An 18,494-nucleotide genomic window follows, 5' to 3' on the forward strand; every position below is an offset into this window, starting at 1 on the left:
CTCTTAAGTTCAGGAATATGCTCCTGCACAGTAGTTACATGTGTGCTTAAGTGACCAGGAGGACCAGAGTCTGGCTAAGTGAGCTTATAAACAGGAAAAGCTTTCTCGTAGAATGTTTTTAAATTGGAATAGCAGCTGTAAGCAGGACTGTAAACAGATCAGAGCTCATCACAGATGGAGCATACCCAGCTCCTATTGATGAAGTGGGAATTGTCAGTTGCCTAGCATTTCTCAGACAAAGGGCAAAACCAGAGGTATTCTAGCAAAAGGCTAGTCTAGTCTGCCCATTTCAGCACAATGTTTCGTTTTGTGCATTTTGTTCTGGTTTTTAATTTTTCGGAACATAAACATGCTAAATATTTTATTGCTGTTCTGTGAAAATCACACTCTGCTTTGGCCAAATGCTACTTTCACTAAATGATATTATTGAAAATGGGATTCAGCCAAACCCCCCCCCCCCCCAAAAACTAAAAAATAAAACCCCCAACCTCCCAGCAGTGTTTTCATTTTCCAGTAATTTGAAATTGTTCTCCAGCATTCACCTTGCATCCACCAAGAATCCTGTTAGTAACTTTGTTTCATCACAAGCCAGTTTCTTACAGTGTATTTGGACGTTCCTGAAGCTGGAGGTTGAAAAAGCTGCTCTGAAGCACAAGTGTTAAGCAAAAGTTGAAGGCCCAAATGCGGGCCATTCTGATGGAGTTGGTTTTGGTCTCCATGTAACACTTCAGGAATATTTCCATGTGCCTGGTTGAAGTTTACCAAACTAGAACTACAAATGAAGTCCACCGCATTCTCCTTTTATCCCTTCTAAAGGAGAATATTTGGGCTTACATCCACTGTTAGAGTGACTTGCTCCTTGAGTTACCCCTCTCATCTCCAGCAGATACCTGGGAGCAATGGCTACTCTACATTCACTCAATCCTTGTGGGCTTTTACATCACCACAGAGCAGTACATGCTGCTCTTTCATGTTCTTTCCATTTTGGGAAGCTTTTTGGCTCAATTTTTCTTTTTTTTTTTTTTTTTAATTTATTTTATCTCTGCTGATATAATCTCTCTTAAAACATGCCTGAAGTTCTTGATGATTGGGTAAAGCTTAATTAAAGCGTGTCAGTGTGATGGTGTCTTTCATTCAGGAGACATGAAGGAAGATGATAATCTCCTTTTCTGGAATAAACGTGAATGGGTTCAGTGCCCAAAATGTAGGCTCTGGATAATTAACAAGAAGCAGAAGAAGGAAGGTGAAAAGATTTTTCTAGGGCTCAAGTTAAGATCTAAGCAATAAGATACTGTTACTGGAGTGTGTTCCTGGCCTGAGAAGCCAGGAAACAAGCAGGAAAAATAGGATCTAGAAAGCCCTAGAGACAGAAAAAAAAGTTGGAAATACAGTTTGGAGAGAATGGCTGAAAATTGTCATAACAAGTATGAGTGCAGGCTAGAAAATGATAAAGAAATTATCTCTGAATTGATTCAGATTGTCTTCAAGGCTTTTGTACTTCTTTTTTTCTTTTCAAAATCAACAGGTTTCCATAAAATTGCCTGAATCCCTCATCAATTTCTCCTCCTAATGGAAATAACTTGAAAGACACTGAACAATGATCAAGCAGCATGAGACACACCTACAATGAAAGCAGTCATATTTTTGTAGTCAGAGGGTGGGGGGGAGGGGGCTGGAGCTTTCTCCATATCTGTTTAAAGCATCAAAATGGATTTTTTGCTTCTGTAAGGCATGGACCTTGGATATAAGCCAGCAACCATCAAAATCTGCAGGAATTTCCTAAAGCCCATGGAAGCCAATGGATCGAAAGGTCAGTTGTAGATAGATCAACAGTCAAAGTGCTCTCTCAGGAGCATAAGTTAAACGCTGGTTATTACAAAATTCAAGTGCTTACATTTTTTGTAAGTCTACTATCATTTCTTTTTTACAGCCAGATTTAATATTCTGGATCTATATGGAATTTGTGGCTTTCCAGAATATTATTGCAGGTGCCACATTGCTGCAGCTTTCCCAGGTAATGGTTCAGGTGACCACGAGCTGATTGTCTTCTCATATGCAACCCACCCCCCTCCCTCCAGCCAAATCCTCCAGCTCCCTTGGTCTCAGATTTGAAATCCCAATCTTTACTCAAAAGTCTTTGTGTATTGGTCAACCCCATGAGCGTGGGCAGGAGCAACACCTGGTCAGAACTGAAGGAGGAACAAACCACTAACATTAATTTTCACAACCAATCCTGATTCCGTGGGAGGAAGGTATATCAAGGTGGATTTTATCACTGGCAAATTAACTTGAGAATTGGTGAGGAATGTGGAAGAGGAGCTGACAGCTCTTCCATTACCATTATTGAATGGTTTGGCTTTGCTCCTATTACTAAAGGAAGCTATATCTATATCTATCTATCTATCTATCTATCTAGTTTGGGGATTTTTTTTGTCCTTTTCCTCTGGACTCAGACAATTAAGAAGTCAGTAAATAACATAAATTCATACCAGGAGTGGCATGTGTATTGTTTTCTGGTTTAAACCAGTTCTTCTGTGTTTTGTCTTGCGTGCAAAATCCTTCCTGTTTCTCAAATGCAGGATAAGTAGGCAGTATATGTCAGAAAATATGCAATAATAAATGTTTATCTGCAGTTTTCCATTCCACATGCTGAAAATGAGAAAAGGGGGAAAAAATAGACATGTTAATGATGTCCTATCATTATCATATTCTCTTAAACTAGCATGGGAAGAGGATGCATAATTACCTGGACAGAGACTAAGTATACTGACTTCAGCTATTCCTCAGCTGGAGCTGTTTTTCAGTGTGTGAGCACAAAAAGCTTTAAGGAATAATGCATAAAAATGCTATTATCCTTGGAAAAAGCAATATGCAGCTGTCTTGGCCATTATGTAGGTGAAAACACAATGGGTACCAAGACTGCTGAGTACATTTGCATGAGATTAGTTAAATCATCTGAGCAGAATGTCCCCCGTCTGTTTCACCCCATGCTCAGATGCTGGGGAGCTTGGAAGAAAAAGTAGCAAAGAAGATGCAACACCACATGACCACTTCCATTATTTTTTTTTTCTGATTAAAGAGGAGGCACAAAAAGGTGGGGAGAGACTGGCTAGTCATGGGAAATGCCAGTGGGGAAGTTGTGCAGCTCTGGGTTCTGTCACAGTGTGCAACCTTGGGGTAACTTGATAAAGTGTCTGGGATCACTTTTTTGAGCTTGATTTAATTTTTAACAAAATGTCATGACACCAAAATTCCCACTCCAATCCACAGCATTCAGTAGAAGGGTCAGTTCTTCCCCTGTGAAATGGGAATTGTTTGAGAGGATGACCCACTCACACTTTACCCCTTCTCTGAAAGGTTAATAGCCTACCTGGCCATGAGGGGCAATTTCCTTTGTACTTGCAGCAGGAATCTGATCTCAGCTGGGGTGTCTGGGAATCTCAGTGATGCAAATAATACCCCCCTCCAGCATCAACTTTAGTGCCATTTGCCATGTTGTGACCGCCTGGTGCCGATAAGGTACAATGTTACTTGCTGGAGCCAAGACAGACCCTGGCCTTTGTGGCAGAGCGCCACTGATGGATGAGGCCCTTTCTCTGGGCTGCATTTGTGTGGTTCCAAGCCTTTGCAGGCAATTTAGAGAATATGTCCCCAGGATGTTGTGCTTTGGAAAACAGGCATAGTGATTGGAGCATGTTAGCTCAGCTGTGGTTTTACTGGCAATATGGGACATGAAATAACACAAAGTTTTCATTTGGCCATAGAAATGACTAAATAGAAGTACTTTACCACTTAGGGAGTGTTACATTCTTGTCATGTCTCAGCATTTTCAGATACAACAGATGAAACAAATTAAATTATGCAAGCACTAAAAGAATGCATTGTTAGCCCCATCTTTAACTTGCTTGAAAATAAATAAACAAACACAAATAACTAGAGAACTTATCTGAAAGATACCATAGGTTGGGTGGGATTTTTGCCTTGTGCTGGTCCATGTAACATATATACATGTGTGTGCATCTGTAGGTGACCCTTAAGCTGTTCCTGCTGCACGTGTTGCCTGGTGGGTCTCACAGTATAGGAGAAACCACGACTGCACATCCCTTATTTGCATTCCAGTTGTATACAGCTTTGGCAATTTGTTTATGCAATTGAATGTATGCAATTACCAATAACAGAGTCCACAATAAGTCCCAATTAATGTTGCCTCAGGGATCTTTCTTTATATTTGTACTGGTTTCTGTAGATTTAAGCACTCAGCATTAATGATGTATTAATGTTGTTTTCTGTTGTCTTTTTGGTGTTTTTTTTTTTTTGGTTTTGGTTTTTTTATTCAATGCTATGTTTCCAGTATAAAATCCACCATTTATTTTGTTCTCTTTGCTCAACAGGGACACTTTTTCCACTGACTCTTTATGAGACTTCTTCATGAGTACAAAAGCCATTTATCTTTATTGGTTGTATATTTTGCTCGTCACCTCTCTTGCATTTATGAATTAAATATTTATTGATTTTTTTCACAAAGAAGAATGCCCCACTGCTCATTAAGAACGATTACCACCAGCTATGCACAGAAAACCGTAAGCAAAGCAAACCTTCATTACTTCTGCATGCACTTCCATGTCAGAAGGGACAAGAACTGAATCTGTCTTTTAACAGAGATCCTTGTAGGGCTGGGTATTTTCTTTCAAGAAATCTGTATAATGGGCTGTGAAAGAAGAGATTGCATCTGTTTGTTTTGTTTCTTTTTTTTTTTGCTTTGTGATACACAAGCAAAAGTGAAGGAATTTTTTCTTCTCTTCCCCACTTTTTGCTTGTAATCTCATTGAATTGATGGGTATTCATTCTGATATCATATGAAACCTATTCAATTATAACTGAAAGTGATTAGCTTACTCTCAGTTTTTAATTAATTTTAAGGCTTAAAGGATCAGTGTAGGTCAGCTACCAGATATTGCTGCATGAAGCCTACAGCTCTGACTAGACCTTGCTGCAGGAAGGTGTACAATCTTGTGCTGGAAATGGTGTGTTCATGCAGCATACAGGACAAATCCCTGCCACCTCTGAAAATACAGAAGTTGTTTTCGACATAGATAATGTGCCTTCAAACTGCAGCCAAGGGATTTGATGCTGAGTCTCTATCTAAAGCATGGAAATGCCCTGTCAAAAAAAGCAGTCATGGAAAATGACTCTAAAAATTGTTTCCTCCACCCAGCAATATCCTGTAATGTTTGAAGTTATGTCCTATGAGCAGAAGACCTGGTGGCCCCCTTCCCCAGGCTGCCTGGCCACGTTCCTTGGGTGTTCTGTCGGCCAGCCATTGCTGACCCACATGCCAGTTGTGCCCAGTCTTGGCTTTTCCCTGGGTTCTCTTATTCTCCCAGACTGCAATGTTGCATCAGTCATGTGGAAGTTAAATTATTTTTGAGACTTACATCTCTGAGACTCCTTTGAATTCAGCTGAAATTGGCTGAGAGAGAGAAGCAGAGAGGGATGAAGACTTCTCTGCTGAGGACACAGGCTAGTAACTCTGGCCTCCCAATCCTTCCATCATTCTCCCCCCTCCCTTATTGTAGCCCTTGGCAATTGGAAATTAAGGACAACTTGTGGTCTCTTAACACTGTCCACATCATTAATTGTTGTCTTCCCTGATGGGGGAGACGTTCAGATTTTTGCCAGGAGAAAAAAGGAGGCGAATGGGACTTCATGTTTCTCAGTCTCCAGACAGGTGTTTATTAATTCTTATCTAAGGAGTACAAGCCACTGGCGTGGCCTAGACATAGCACAGAGCAGAGAATGCAGCAAGAAGACAACTTACCAAGATCTCACAGCCTTTTTAAAGGTAAATTACCCAATTAAAACTTAAAACGCAAGATATTTTCACTTTTTTACCAATGTCCAACAAGTTCCTAAATCACAGGAACTGCAGAATTCTTTATCCAATCATCCCAAACTACTTCTACTGCAGAATATGGAGTAGTAGAAGAAGAAGGTTTGGAGAACAACAACAATCCTCCATTTTGATGTTTTTTGCTTCTATCTATTTACTATGCAAATAGACCTAAAAACTCTAAATTTTTCACCCTGTGATAATCTCACATAGTATTCTACCACCTAATTCACACCATTGTAGATTCAAATTCTTCCCAGAGGCTAGGCAAATTTTCCCATGGACAAAGGCCAAAACCAGTGTTGTTTGGGGGGTGTAACCCTTCAAAACAGGCAGAGAAATATTCTCTGCACTCTGGGTTCCTACAGTCTCCAGCAGAAATCATCTAGGTGGATTACACTTTTTTTGGCAAATGCAGTTTTTGCCTCTGTACTTTGTGATCCAAATGGGCCAAAACTAATCCTGTCCCACTGTTCATTACTGACTTCCTTGAAGCTGGAAGGGTGCTATGAAGACTTGAGCTTTGGCTTTTTTGTCTCCGGCTTGATGGAGTTCAGGAAAGAAAGGGAGCTTCTGTGCCCTGTGGGGTTGATGAGTGCAAGTCTCCTGTGCTGGGCTGGGTCTGTGTCTGCAGCTCTGACCCTCCTCAGGGACCTGTTATGCACTGGCCCCTCCTGAGTGTACATGCACCTGTAGTGGCTTTTTTTCAACTTTTTTTCAGCTGGGCTGGCACTACTGGGATCACAATAAGGACAGACAAGGAACTGTGGGAAAAGGCCCTTTTGCTCAGCATCCTTCACTTAGGGATGCATTGGGTTTAACACTAGTGGAGCCAGCAAGCTCAAATGGCTTCACACTGGATGCATTTTTCAGTGGACTCCCATAAAAATACTTTTTCTTTTGCCAGTGCTTGGAGGTTTGCTTTTCTTTTTGAAGGAATAGAAACACAGAGAGGAAAAAGCCTTTCCTCAGCAGCACTGTTGACACAGCCACAATTTTCATTATCTGCACTTCTCTTTTGCAGCAGCAATAATGTCACCTCCCTCGTCTCCTCAGGGCTCTCCTGACGCATCAGTCAAATGCCCACAGCAAGATTGCCACGAAATGGCTTTTGACAGGAAGGGCAGCTCGTGCCCCGCAGCTGTGACGGCTCTCGGGGTGACTGGCTGAGGACAGCGCCAGGGTGAGCGCTGAGGCGGCATCAGACATCAGGCCTTGCGCTGCACTCCTCAAAACTCTCCTTAATCTGCTTTTCTGGTGGGAATTCTCCCCTTTCACTCCTGATGGATTCATTTCTCCCCGGGGCTGCAGCCTTGTTTGCTGTTCTGAAACACCTCTGTAGCGATCAGCTGAAAGGCAGCAGAACGGAAGGAGATTTTCTGTGTCTTGGCTGAGGAGGGTTAACGCTTTCTTGCCAGGCACAGGCCACACAGGCCATCCAAAGCTAGGCTCTGATTAGTCATCCTCCTACAATTTAAGCTCTACTGATAGTGCATCTTCATTTTATTGTTTCTACAGTAAATCCTGTTCTTGCATGACAGCTAAGGGTATGTTGCCCTCTATGGAAGTGACCATGCCGCTGGGATGGATACTTCTGAGGGCCAGGAACCACAGTGCCAGGAGGTGCAACTGGAAGCATTGCTGCCCTTTGATGTTAACAACCCTGGTTTGTATGATAAGGTGAACAATCCTCATTGAAATACTCACGTCCCATCTCTCTGTCCTCCCCCACCGGTGTTTCTAGGGTGAGGTATTGCCGTGGGAAGACCCTATCCCTTGACTACCAGGGTGCTGGGATGCTCTCAGGGATGCAGAGGGAGGAGGTTAGCTCCATATCCTTTGCTGCTACACTTTGCCCCCCAGGGCAAAAACAGGTTCCAGTGTTCCAGGGACACTTTGGTCTCAATAGGCCACCGGGGAGAGCCCAGGGCTCTGCAGCAGCTGCGTTGCTGCCTGTTGGAAATGGCCCGGCTCTGCCTGACAGTGAGTGATACATTCTCCAGTGGCATCAATCCAGGCACAGCTTCTCCCATGTCAGGTTTGTGATGAAAGACACTCTCCTTTGCCACTTCCTTCTCCTCCTCCCCAGGACTGACTCTTTGAAAATCGTGGCTGGTTTTCAAAAGCTGACTGTTAAAACGCTGACTGCTAAAAGAGATAGCAGTGTGCCTGTCCATGAAAGCCAGCCATCCTGGGTGAGCTCATGAGAAAATCTGATCTAACCTGCCTGTCTGAGCTACCCAAGGATTAGGCAGCCCAGCTGCACTGATATAGTCAGTAAAAGCAGCTGTTTATATTTCAAACTTTCTGATGCAGCAGGGTTTTGTAAAAAAGGCACAAGGCTACACTTTTTTTTTTTTCCCTACCTTTTTTCTTTTTTTGGGCAAAGCCTCGAGAGGAACAAGCAGTACTTCAAAACACTGCTGCCTCCATTTATTTAAACATTTCAGTATCTTGCTGTCATGTTCCCACCCCCCATTCCAAGCCTCAGCAAATAACAAGGTTTATTTTTGACGCTGTTAAGGAAACCAGGATGCATTCAACAGACCAGAGCCTTGCAGGATGCAAATTCCTACAGTTGCACCTACGGTGGGCATGTGGAGCTGATTTTCACCAGCGTATGAGCTTTAACTGGTGGCTGCTGCCAGTGCCCTGCTGACTGTAGGACTGGGGTTTTCAATCAGGTCTGGCCAAAACACAGCTGGGTTGCCCCTCTTGTGAGCCACTCAGACAGCCGCCCCTGGGCTATGGGTTTCAGATGACTTGTTTAGACAGAGGGGCTGCAGAATGATGGGAAGCAGGGGGATGGGGGGAGGGGGGTGAGGTTTTTCCTGCTGAGCCCAGGAGATGGGATTGCTGGGGTCTTCCTGCTTATTCTCTTCCTGATGGTTCCAGTGGTCCTCCTCCTGCCTTGGGCTGCTTCGGGTAGGTGTTCTGAGCTCCTTCTATGTGGAAGGTTGGTATGTGGCTTTTATCTCGAGGCAGAGAGGCTTCCAGCACTGCTCATGGCTCTGTGCTGGACACCTTTTGTGCTCAGGGTCCTTCCCATCCCCTTCTGAACATCAGAGGGGCTCCCACACCCAGCTGCTTCTGAAGGAGCTTTCCTCCTCTCTGTAAAGGTTTGTGATACCCCGGGAATGCTCTTTTTTTTCAGCCGTTTGTTGTTAAAGCATACTAACCCTCTGATTCCACCCCAGAAGGATTGGAAACCCTGTATTTTATGTTACTCGACAGTCAGCATTTTCACTAGATGAGACTGCATGATACAGAATGTTTACTTAGGCCTGAGGGTGTGTGATACTAGAATAAAGTTAATAAAATAAAAGAATTATTAATATTGTACTTAGCTTTAAGTATTTTTTTTGGTTTTGCTATTGCCTCAACCAGCTAGCTTTTGGGGGTAGTTCATTATCTGCTGCTAGTGGGGCTGGGATATTCTGTTACCTCTTCCTCTGATTTTAAAGGTGACTTTTAGAGAAACTATTCTGGTTGTCGTATCCCTTCATAGAAAAACTTTCTCTTCCTCCTGTCTGCTTGGTTCTTGGTGCCTGAGACTTACCCCTGGGACCTGGCTCTGTAAGGACTTGTATCGCTTCTGTGTTCCCTCGCCCCTGCTTCAGGTTACTGACTTTACATTTCTATTGTACAAGTAATTACCTCATTCCTGGCTCCAGGCTGTATGCCTTTGCTTAGGAAAACACTTGTGCTGTGACTCAAACATTTCTCATGCTATATCATTTATAACAGTGCAAAAGCCTTTGAGGATTTATAATTGATAGCTCGCCACAAGATTTGCAGACAGCCTCAGTGTATAAACATGACCCAAGGGTGATCTGAGGAAGTGGTTCCCAAAATGGTGGATGCTTGGCTCCCAGTTTATTAGGTTTTTGGGACTCCCAGCCCAGCAAGCTCCAGAAGAGATGCTGGAATTCCCATAGCCAATGAAGGGCAAATCCCATACCTGTTGCTCTCCCCCTTTTGGCAGCATGTTGCTGCTTTTGCAGCCATTTTTCTACATCAGTATCTTTGGCAGATGCAATCCCAAGGAATTGAGGGACCTCCAGCACCTGGCTGGTGGCCTTGAGGAGAGGTTTCTGCAGCCCTGGTGTGTTCAGGGCTCAGTGGTTCCCTGCCAAGACAATGGTGTTTTGCCACCATCAAGGAGAGGGCATGGGCTCTTCCGAGCAGGAAGGAGCTTGCTGTGCTTGCCAACCCTATTTCTCCTTGAGCTTTACACACAGATGGATACTGCTGGTGTGTACCTTCCTCTCTTCCACACCCCCAAAGGTGTCTGCAGGACTTTCCTAATGGTCCTATGGATGTGATCCTATGGATGGGTAAAGAAAATCTGATGTAGAGCCTTGCCCTTCCCCATAAGCCCAGCCTTTTCAGCGTTCATGTTATGATCTTTAAAAAGGCAGCTTGGAAAAGCACTTGTAACTGAAAGGCAAGGCCAAAGAGGAAACATTTTACTGAAAAATGATTTCTATCTTAAAAAGTGGTTATTTGCCTAGTTTCTATATTTAAATTTTTATCAGAGCAAAAACTACTTTTGTAGGAAAGTTTCTGTGTAGAAATTTTACTAGTTCAGTGCAGGAGTCAGAGTCCCAACAGAGGGTAACTGCTTGCTGAGCCATATTTGAAAAAATAAGTCTCCAGTTAATTTTCTTTTTGCTGAAAAAATACCCTCTGTCACTTGAGGGTGTCTGGCAAATTTCAGGCTCATGGTTCCATAGAGCAAAGCTGTGCTGGAGCTAAATTCAGGCTTTGTATTGGAAAGTAACTTGTGACCTTCTGTCCTTTTTCTACTACATCTTAAGAATGGATGTAAATCCATGAACTTAATTGTCGAGATGGGTCTCATTTGAAGGACTCCTTTGTTATATCCCCATATATACATACATGTTTGCTCTTCTCAAGTAGGGATGATGTTCTGAATTTGCAGCCAAGGCTTGATTCATAGATGATAAAGCAGCTCTGAAATTCTTGATGTAGCCCTTTTAAAAATAATTCACAGGATTAAAGATCTCTGTCAGGAAGCCAACTAAATGGTAAAGTTAATAATCTCTGCCAGGGCCCCAGGCATAGGTTGTCACCTAAAAAACAGCTGGGATTTAGGCTCTAGAAAACCACAAAGCCAAGGCCACCAGGGATACTCACCATGCTAAAGGCAGGCCAAGTTGAGTACGGTACAGCCAAAACCTTGCCGCCTCCTCTTCTTTCTGCTTGGAACTCGCCACAGCCCACTGCGTGATTTCTGACGCACACTAGGCTTATGGTTATGGATACACCTAGAGTTAGGCTTGAGAAAACCACAAAGCCAGGAGCTCCAGGGACACTCACCATGCGAAAGTCAGGCCAAGGTGAGCGCAGTACAGCCAAAACCTTGCTGCCTCTTCTTCTTTCTGATTGGAACTCACCACAGCCCAATGCTCGATTCCTGGCTCAAACAACAGTTAGGGTTAGGGTTAGGGTTACGCCTAGGGTTAGGGTTGAGAAAACCACAAAGCCAGGAGCTCCAGGGACAATCACCATGCGAAAGGCAGGCCAAGTTGTGTACGGTACAGCCAAAACCTTGCCGCCTCCTCTTCTTTCTGCTTGGAACTCGCCACAGCCCAATGCTCGATTTCTGACTCAAACTAGGCTTATGGTTATGGATACACCTAGATTTAGGCTTTAGAAAACCACAAAGCCAAGGCCACCAGGGATACTCACCATGCGAAAGGCAGGCCAAGTTGTGTAAGGTACAGCCAAAACCTTGCCGCCTCCTCATCTTTCTGCTTGGAACTCGTCACAGCCCACTGCGTGATTTCTGACGCACACTAGGCTTATGGTTATGGATACACCTAGAGTTAGGCTTGAGAAAACCACAAAGCCAGGAGCTCCAGGGACACTCACCATGCGAAAGTCAGGCCAAGGTGAGCGCAGTACAGCCAAAACCTTGCTGCCCCCTCTTCTTTCTGCTTGGAACTCGCCACAGCCCAATGCCCGATTTCTGGCTCAAACGAGGGTTAGGGTTAGGGTTACGCCTAGGGTTAGGGTTGAGAAAACCACAAAGCCAGGAGCTCCAGGGACAATCACCATGCGAAAGGCAGGCCAAGTTGTGTACGGTACAGCCAAAACCTTGCCGCCTCCTCTTCTTTCTGCTTGGAACTCGCCATAGCCCAATGCTCGATTTCTGGCTCAAACTAGGCTTATGGTTATGGATACACCTAGATTTAGGCTTTAGAAAACCACAAAGCCAAGGCCACCAGGGATACTCACCATGCGAAAGGCAGGCCAAGTTGAGTACGGTACAGCCAAAACCTTGCCGCCTCCTCTTCTTTCTGCTTGGAACTCGCCACAGCCCAATGCTCGATTTCTGACGCACACTAGGCTTATGGTTATGGATACATCTAGAGTTAGGCTTGAGAAAATCACAAAGCCAGGAGCTCCAGGGACAATCACCATGCGAAAGGCAGGCCAAGGTGAGCGCAGTACAGCCAAAACCTTGCTGCCTCTTCTTCTTTCTGCTTGGAACTCACCACGGCCCAATGCTCGATTTCTGGCTCAAACTAGGGTTAGGGTTAGGGTTACGCCTAGGGTTAGGGTTGAGAAAACCACAAAGCCAGGAGCTCCAGGGATACTCACCATGCGAAAGGCAGGCCAAGTTGTGTACGGTACAGCCAAAACCTTGCTGCCTCCTCTTCTTTCTGCTTGGAACTCGCCACAGCCCAATGCTCGATTTCTGACTCAAACTAGGCTTATGGTTATGGATACACCTAGAGTTAGGCTTGAGAAAACCACAAAGCCAGGAGCTCCCGGGACACTCACCATGCGAAAGTCAGGCCAAGGTGAGCGCAGTACAGCCAAAACCTTGCTGCCTCCTCTTCTTTCTGCTTGGAATTCGCCACAGCCCAATGCTCGATTTCTGACTCAAACTAGGCTTAGGGTTATGGATACACGTAGATTTAGGCTTTAGAAAACCACAAAGCCAAGGCCACCAGGGATACTCACCATGCTAAAGGCAGGCCAAGTTGAGTACGGTACAGCCAAAACCTTGCCGCCTCCTCTTCTTTCTGCTTGGAACTCGCCACAGCCCACTGCGTGATTTCTGACGCACACTAGCCTTATGGTTATGGACACACCTAGAGTTAGGCTTGAGAAAACCACAAAGCCAGGAGCTCCAGGGACACTCACCATGCGAAAGGCAGGCCAAGGTGAGCGCAGTACAGCCAAAACCTTGCTGCCTCTTCTTCTTTCTGATTGGAACTCACCACAGCCCAATGCTCGATTCCTGGCTCAAACGACAGTTAGGGTTAGGGTTAGGGTTACGCCTAGGGTTAGCGTTGAGAAAACCACAAAGCCAGGAGCTCCAGGGACACTCACCATGCGAAAGTCAGGCCAAGGTGAGCGCAGTACAGCCAAAACCTTGCTGCCTCCTCTTCTTTCTGCTTGGAATTCGCCACAGCCCAATGCTCGATTTCTGACTCAAACTAGGCTTAGGGTTATGGATACCCCTAGATTTAGGCTTTAGAAAACCACAAAGCCAAGGCCACCAGGGATACTCACCATGCTAAAGGCAGGCCAAGTTGAGTACGGTACAGCCAAAACCTTGCCGCCTCCTCTTCTTTCTGCTTGGAACTCGCCACAGCCCACTGCGTGATTTCTGACGCACACTAGGCTTATGGTTATGGATACACCTAGAGTTAGGCTTGAGAAAACCACAAAGCCAGGAGCTCCAGGGACACTCACCATGCGAAAGTCAGGCCAAGGTGAGCGCAGTACAGCCAAAACCTTGCTGCCTCTTCTTCCTTCAGATTGGAACTCGCCACAGCCCAATGCCCGATTTCTGGCTCAAACTAGGGTTAGGGTTAGGGTTAGGCCTAGGGTTAGGGTTGAGAAAACCACAAAGCCAGGAGCTCCAGGGACAATCACCATGCGAAAGGCAGGCCAAGTTGTGTACTGTATAGCCAAAACCTTGCTGCCCCCTCTTCTTTCTGCTTGGAACTCACCACAGCCCAATGCCCGATTTCTGGCTCAAACTAGGGTTAGGGTTAGGGTTACGCCTAGGGTTAGGGTTGAGAAAACCACAAAGCCAGGAGCTCCAGGGACACTCACCATGCGAAAGGCAGGCCAAGTTGTGTACGGTACAGCCAAAACCTTGCCGCCTCCTCTTCTTTCTGCTTGGAACTCGCCACAGCCCAATGCTCGATTTCTGACTCAAACTAGGCTTATGGTTATGGATACACCTAGAGTTAGGCTTGAGAAAACCACAAAGCCAGGAGCTCCAGGGACACTCACCATGCGAAAGGCAGGCCAAGGTGAGCGCAGTACAGCCAAAACCTTGCTGCCTCTTCTTCCTTCAGATTGGAACTCGCCACAGCCCAATGCCCGATTTCTGGCTCAAACTAGGGTTAGGGTTAGGGTTACGCCTAGGGTTAGCGTTGAGAAAACCACAAAGCCAGGAGCTCCAGGGACAATCACCATGCGAAAGGCAGGCCAAGTTGTGTACGGGACAGCCAAAACCTTGCCGCCTCCTCTTCTTTCTGCTTGGAACTCGCCACAGCCCAATGCTCGATTTCTGGCTCAAACTAGGCTTAGGGTTATGGATACACCTAGATTTAGGCTTTAGAAAACCACAAAGCCAAGGCCACCAGGGATACTCACCATGCGAAAGGCAGGCCAAGTTGAGTACGGTACAGCCAAAACCTTGCCGCCTCCTCTTCTTTCTGCTTGGAACTCGCCACAGGCCACTGCGTGATTTCTGACGCACACTAGGCTTATGGTTATGGATACACCTAGAGTTAGGCTTGAGAAAATCACAAAGCCAGGAGCTCCAGGGACAATCACCATGCGAAAGGCAGGCCAAAGTGAGCGCAGTACAGCCAAAACCTTGCTGCCTCTTCTTCTTTCTGATTGGAACTCACCACGGCCCAATGCTCGATTTCTGGCTCAAACTAGGGTTAGGGTTAGGGTTACGCCTAGGGTTAGGGTTGAGAAAACCACAAAGCCAGGAGCTCCAGGGATACTCACCATGCGAAAGGCAGGCCAAGTTGTGTACGGTACAGCCAAAACCTTGCCGCCTCCTCTTCTTTCTGCTTGGAACTCGCCACAGCCCAATGCTCGATTTCTGACTCAAACTAGGCTTAGGGTTATGGATACACCTAGATTTAGGCTTTAGAAAACCACAAAGCCAAGGCCACCAGGGATACTCACCATGCGAAAGTCAGGCCAAGGTGAGCGCAGTACAGCCAAAACCTTGCTGCCTCCTCTTCTTTCTGCTTGGAACTCACCACAGCCCAATGCTCGATTCCTGGCTCAAACAACAGTTAGGGTTAGGGTTAGGGTTACGCCTAGGGTTAGGGTTGAGAAAACCACAAAGCCAGGAGCTCCAGGGACACTCACCATGCGAAAGGCAGGCCAAGGTGAGCGCAGTACAGCCAAAATCTTGCTGCCTCTTCTTCTTTCTGCTTGGAACTCACCACAGCCCAATGCTCGATTCCTGGCTCAAACGACAGTTAGGGTTAGGGTTAGGGTTACACCTAGGGTTAGGGTTGAGAAAACCACAAAGCCAGGAGCTCCAGGGACACTCACCATGCGAAAGTCAGGCCAAGTTGTGTACGGTACAGCCAAAACCTTGCCGCCTCCTCTTCTTTCTGCTTGGAACTCGCCACAGCCCAATGCTCGATTTCTGACTCAAACTAGGCTTAGGGTTATGGATACACCTAGAGTTAGGCTTGAGAAAACCACAAAGCCAAGGCCACCAGGGATACTCACCATGCGAAAGTCAGGCCAAGGTGAGCGCAGTACAGCCAAAACCTTGCTGCCTCTTCTTCCTTCAGATTGGAACTCGCCACAGCCCAACGCCCGATTTATGGCTCAAACTAGGGTTAGGGTTAGGGTTACGCCTAGGGTTAGGGTTGAGAAAACCACAAAGCCAGGAGCTCCAGGGACAATCACCATGCGAAAGGCAGGCCAAGGTGAGCGCAGTACAGCCAAAACCTTGCTGCCTCTTCTTCTTTCTGCTTGGAACTCGCCACAGTCCGCTGCGTGATTTCTGACGCACACTAGGCTCATGGTTATGGATACACCTAGAGTTAGGCTTGAGAAAATCACAAAGCCAGGAGCTCCAGGGACAATCACCATGCGAAAGGCAGGCCAAGGTGAGCGCAGTACAGCCAAAACCTTGCTGCCTCTTCTTCCTTCAGATTGGAACTCGCCACAGCCCAATGCCCGATTTCTGGCTCAAACTAGGGTTAGGGTTAGGGTTACGCCTAGGGTTAGCGTTGAGAAAACCACAAAGCCAGGAGCTCCAGGGACAATCACCATGCGAAAGGCAGGCCAAGTTGTGTACGGTACAGCCAAAACCTTGCCGCCTCCTCTTCTTTCTGCTTGGAACTCGCCACAGCCCACTGCGTGATTTCTGACGCACACTAGCCTTATGGTTATGGATACACCTAGAGTTAGGCTTGAGAAAATCACAAAGCCAGGAGCTCCAGGGACAATCACCATGCGAAAGGCAGGCCAAGGTGAGCGCAGTACAGCCAAAACCTTGCTGCCTCTTCTTCTTTCTGATTGGAACTCGCCACAGCCCAATGCCCGATTTCTGGCTCAAACTAGGGTTAGGGTTACGCCTAGGGTTAGGGTTGAGAAAACCACAAAGCCAGGAGCTCCAGGGACAATCACCATGCGAAAGGCAGGCCAAGTTGTGTACGGTACAGCCAAAACCTTGCCGCCTCCTCTTCTTTCTGCTTGGAACTTGCCACAGCCCAATGCTCGATTTCTGACTCAAACTAGGCTTAGGGTTATGGATACACGTAGATTTAGGCTTTAGAAAACCACAAAGCCAAGGCCACCAGGGGTACTCACCATGCTAAAGGCAGGCCAAGTTGAGTACGGTACAGCCAAAACCTTGCCGCCTCCTCTTCTTTCTGCTTGGAACTCGCCACAGCCCACTGCGTGATTTCTGACGCACACTAGGCTTATGGTTATGGATACACCTAGAGTTAGGCTTGAGAAAACCACAAAGCCAGGAGCTCCAGGGACAATCACCATGCGAAAGGCAGGCCAAGGTGAGCGCAGTACAGCCAAAACCTTGCTGCCTCTTCTTCTTTCTGCTTGGAACTCGCCACAGCCCAATGCCCGATTTCTGGCTCAAACTAGGGTTAGGGTTAGGGTTACGCCTAGGGTTAGGGTTGAGAAAACCACAAAGCCACGAGCTCCAGGGACAATCACCATGCGAAAGGCAGGCCAAGTTGTGTACTGTACAGCCAAAACCTTGCCGCCTCCTCTTCTTTCTGCTTGGAACTCGCCACAGCCCAATGCTCGATTTCTGACTCAAACTAGGCTTATGGTTATGGATACACCTAGAGTTAGGCTTGAGAAAACCACAAAGCCAGGAGCTCCAGGGACACTCACCATGCGAAAGGCAGGCCAAGGTGAGCGCAGTACAGCCAAAACCTTGCTGCCTCTTCTTCCTTCAGATTGGAACTCGCCACAGCCCAATGCCCGATTTCTGGCTCAAACTAGGGTTAGGGTTAGGGTTACGCCTAGGGTTAGCGTTGAGAAAACCACAAAGCCAGGAGCTCCAGGGACAATCACCATGCGAAAGGCAGGCCAAGTTGTGTACGGGACAGCCAAAACCTTGCCGCCTCCTCTTCTTTCTGCTTGGAACTCGCCACAGCCCAATGCGTGATTTCTGACGCACACTAGGCTTATGGTTATGGATACACCTAGAGTTAGGCTTGAGAAAATCACAAAGCCAGGAGCTCCAGGGACAATCACCATGCGAAAGGCAGGCCAAGGTGAGCGCAGTACAGCCAAAACCTTGCTGCCTCTTCTTCTTTCTGATTGGAACTCACCACAGCCCAATGCCCGATTTCTGGCTCAAACTAGGGTTAGGGTTAGGGTTACGCCTAGGGTTAGGGTTGAGAAAACCACAAAGCCAAGGCCACCAGGGATACTCACCATGCGAAAGTCAGGCCAAGGTGAGCGCAGTACAGCCAAAACCTTGCTGCCTCCTCTTCTTTCTGCTTGGAACTCACCACAGCCCAATGCTCGATTCCTGGCTCAAACGACAGTTAGGGTTAGGGTTAGGGTTACGCCTAGAGTTAGGCTTGAGAAAACCACAAAGCCAGGAGCTCCAGGGACAATCACCATGCGAAAGGCAGGCCAAGTTGTGTACGGTACAGCCAAAACCTTGCCGCCTCCCCTTCTTTCTGCTTGGAACTCGCCACAGCCCAATGCCCGATTTCTGGCTCAAACTAGGGTTAGGGTTAGGGTTACGCCTAGGGTTAGGGTTGAGAAAACCACAAAGCCAGGAGCTCCAGGGACAATCACCATGCGAAAGGCAGGCCAAGTTGTGTACGGTACAGCCAAAACCTTGCTGCCCCCTCTTCTTTCTGCTTGGAACTCGCCACAGCCCAATGCCCGATTTCTGGCTCAAACGAGAGTTAGGGTTAGGGTTACGCCAAGGGTTAGGGTTGAGAAAACCACAAAGCCACGAGCTCCAGGGACAATCACCATGCGAAAGGCAGGCCAAGTTGTGTACGGTACAGCCAAAACCTTGCCGCCTCCTCTTCTTTCTGCTTGGAACTCGCCACAGCCCAATGCTCGATTTCTG

At 46.6% G+C, this 18,494-nt stretch overlaps 1 long non-coding RNA gene across 1 annotated transcript; it reads left to right on the plus strand.

Annotated features, from left to right (window-relative positions):
• Window positions 1-1,684: 1,684 nt before the first annotated feature.
• Window positions 1,685-4,527, plus strand: LOC125329246. The gene is made up of 2 exons (XR_007205110.1): window positions 1,685-1,810; window positions 1,931-4,527. It is a non-coding gene; the product is annotated as an uncharacterized LOC125329246 (long non-coding RNA).
• Window positions 4,528-18,494: the final 13,967 nt, after the last annotated feature.

The sequence above is a fragment of the Corvus hawaiiensis genome, chromosome 1 (genome assembly GCF_020740725.1).
Source record: "Corvus hawaiiensis isolate bCorHaw1 chromosome 1, bCorHaw1.pri.cur, whole genome shotgun sequence".
Classification (NCBI taxonomy): domain Eukaryota; kingdom Metazoa; phylum Chordata; class Aves; order Passeriformes; family Corvidae; genus Corvus; species Corvus hawaiiensis.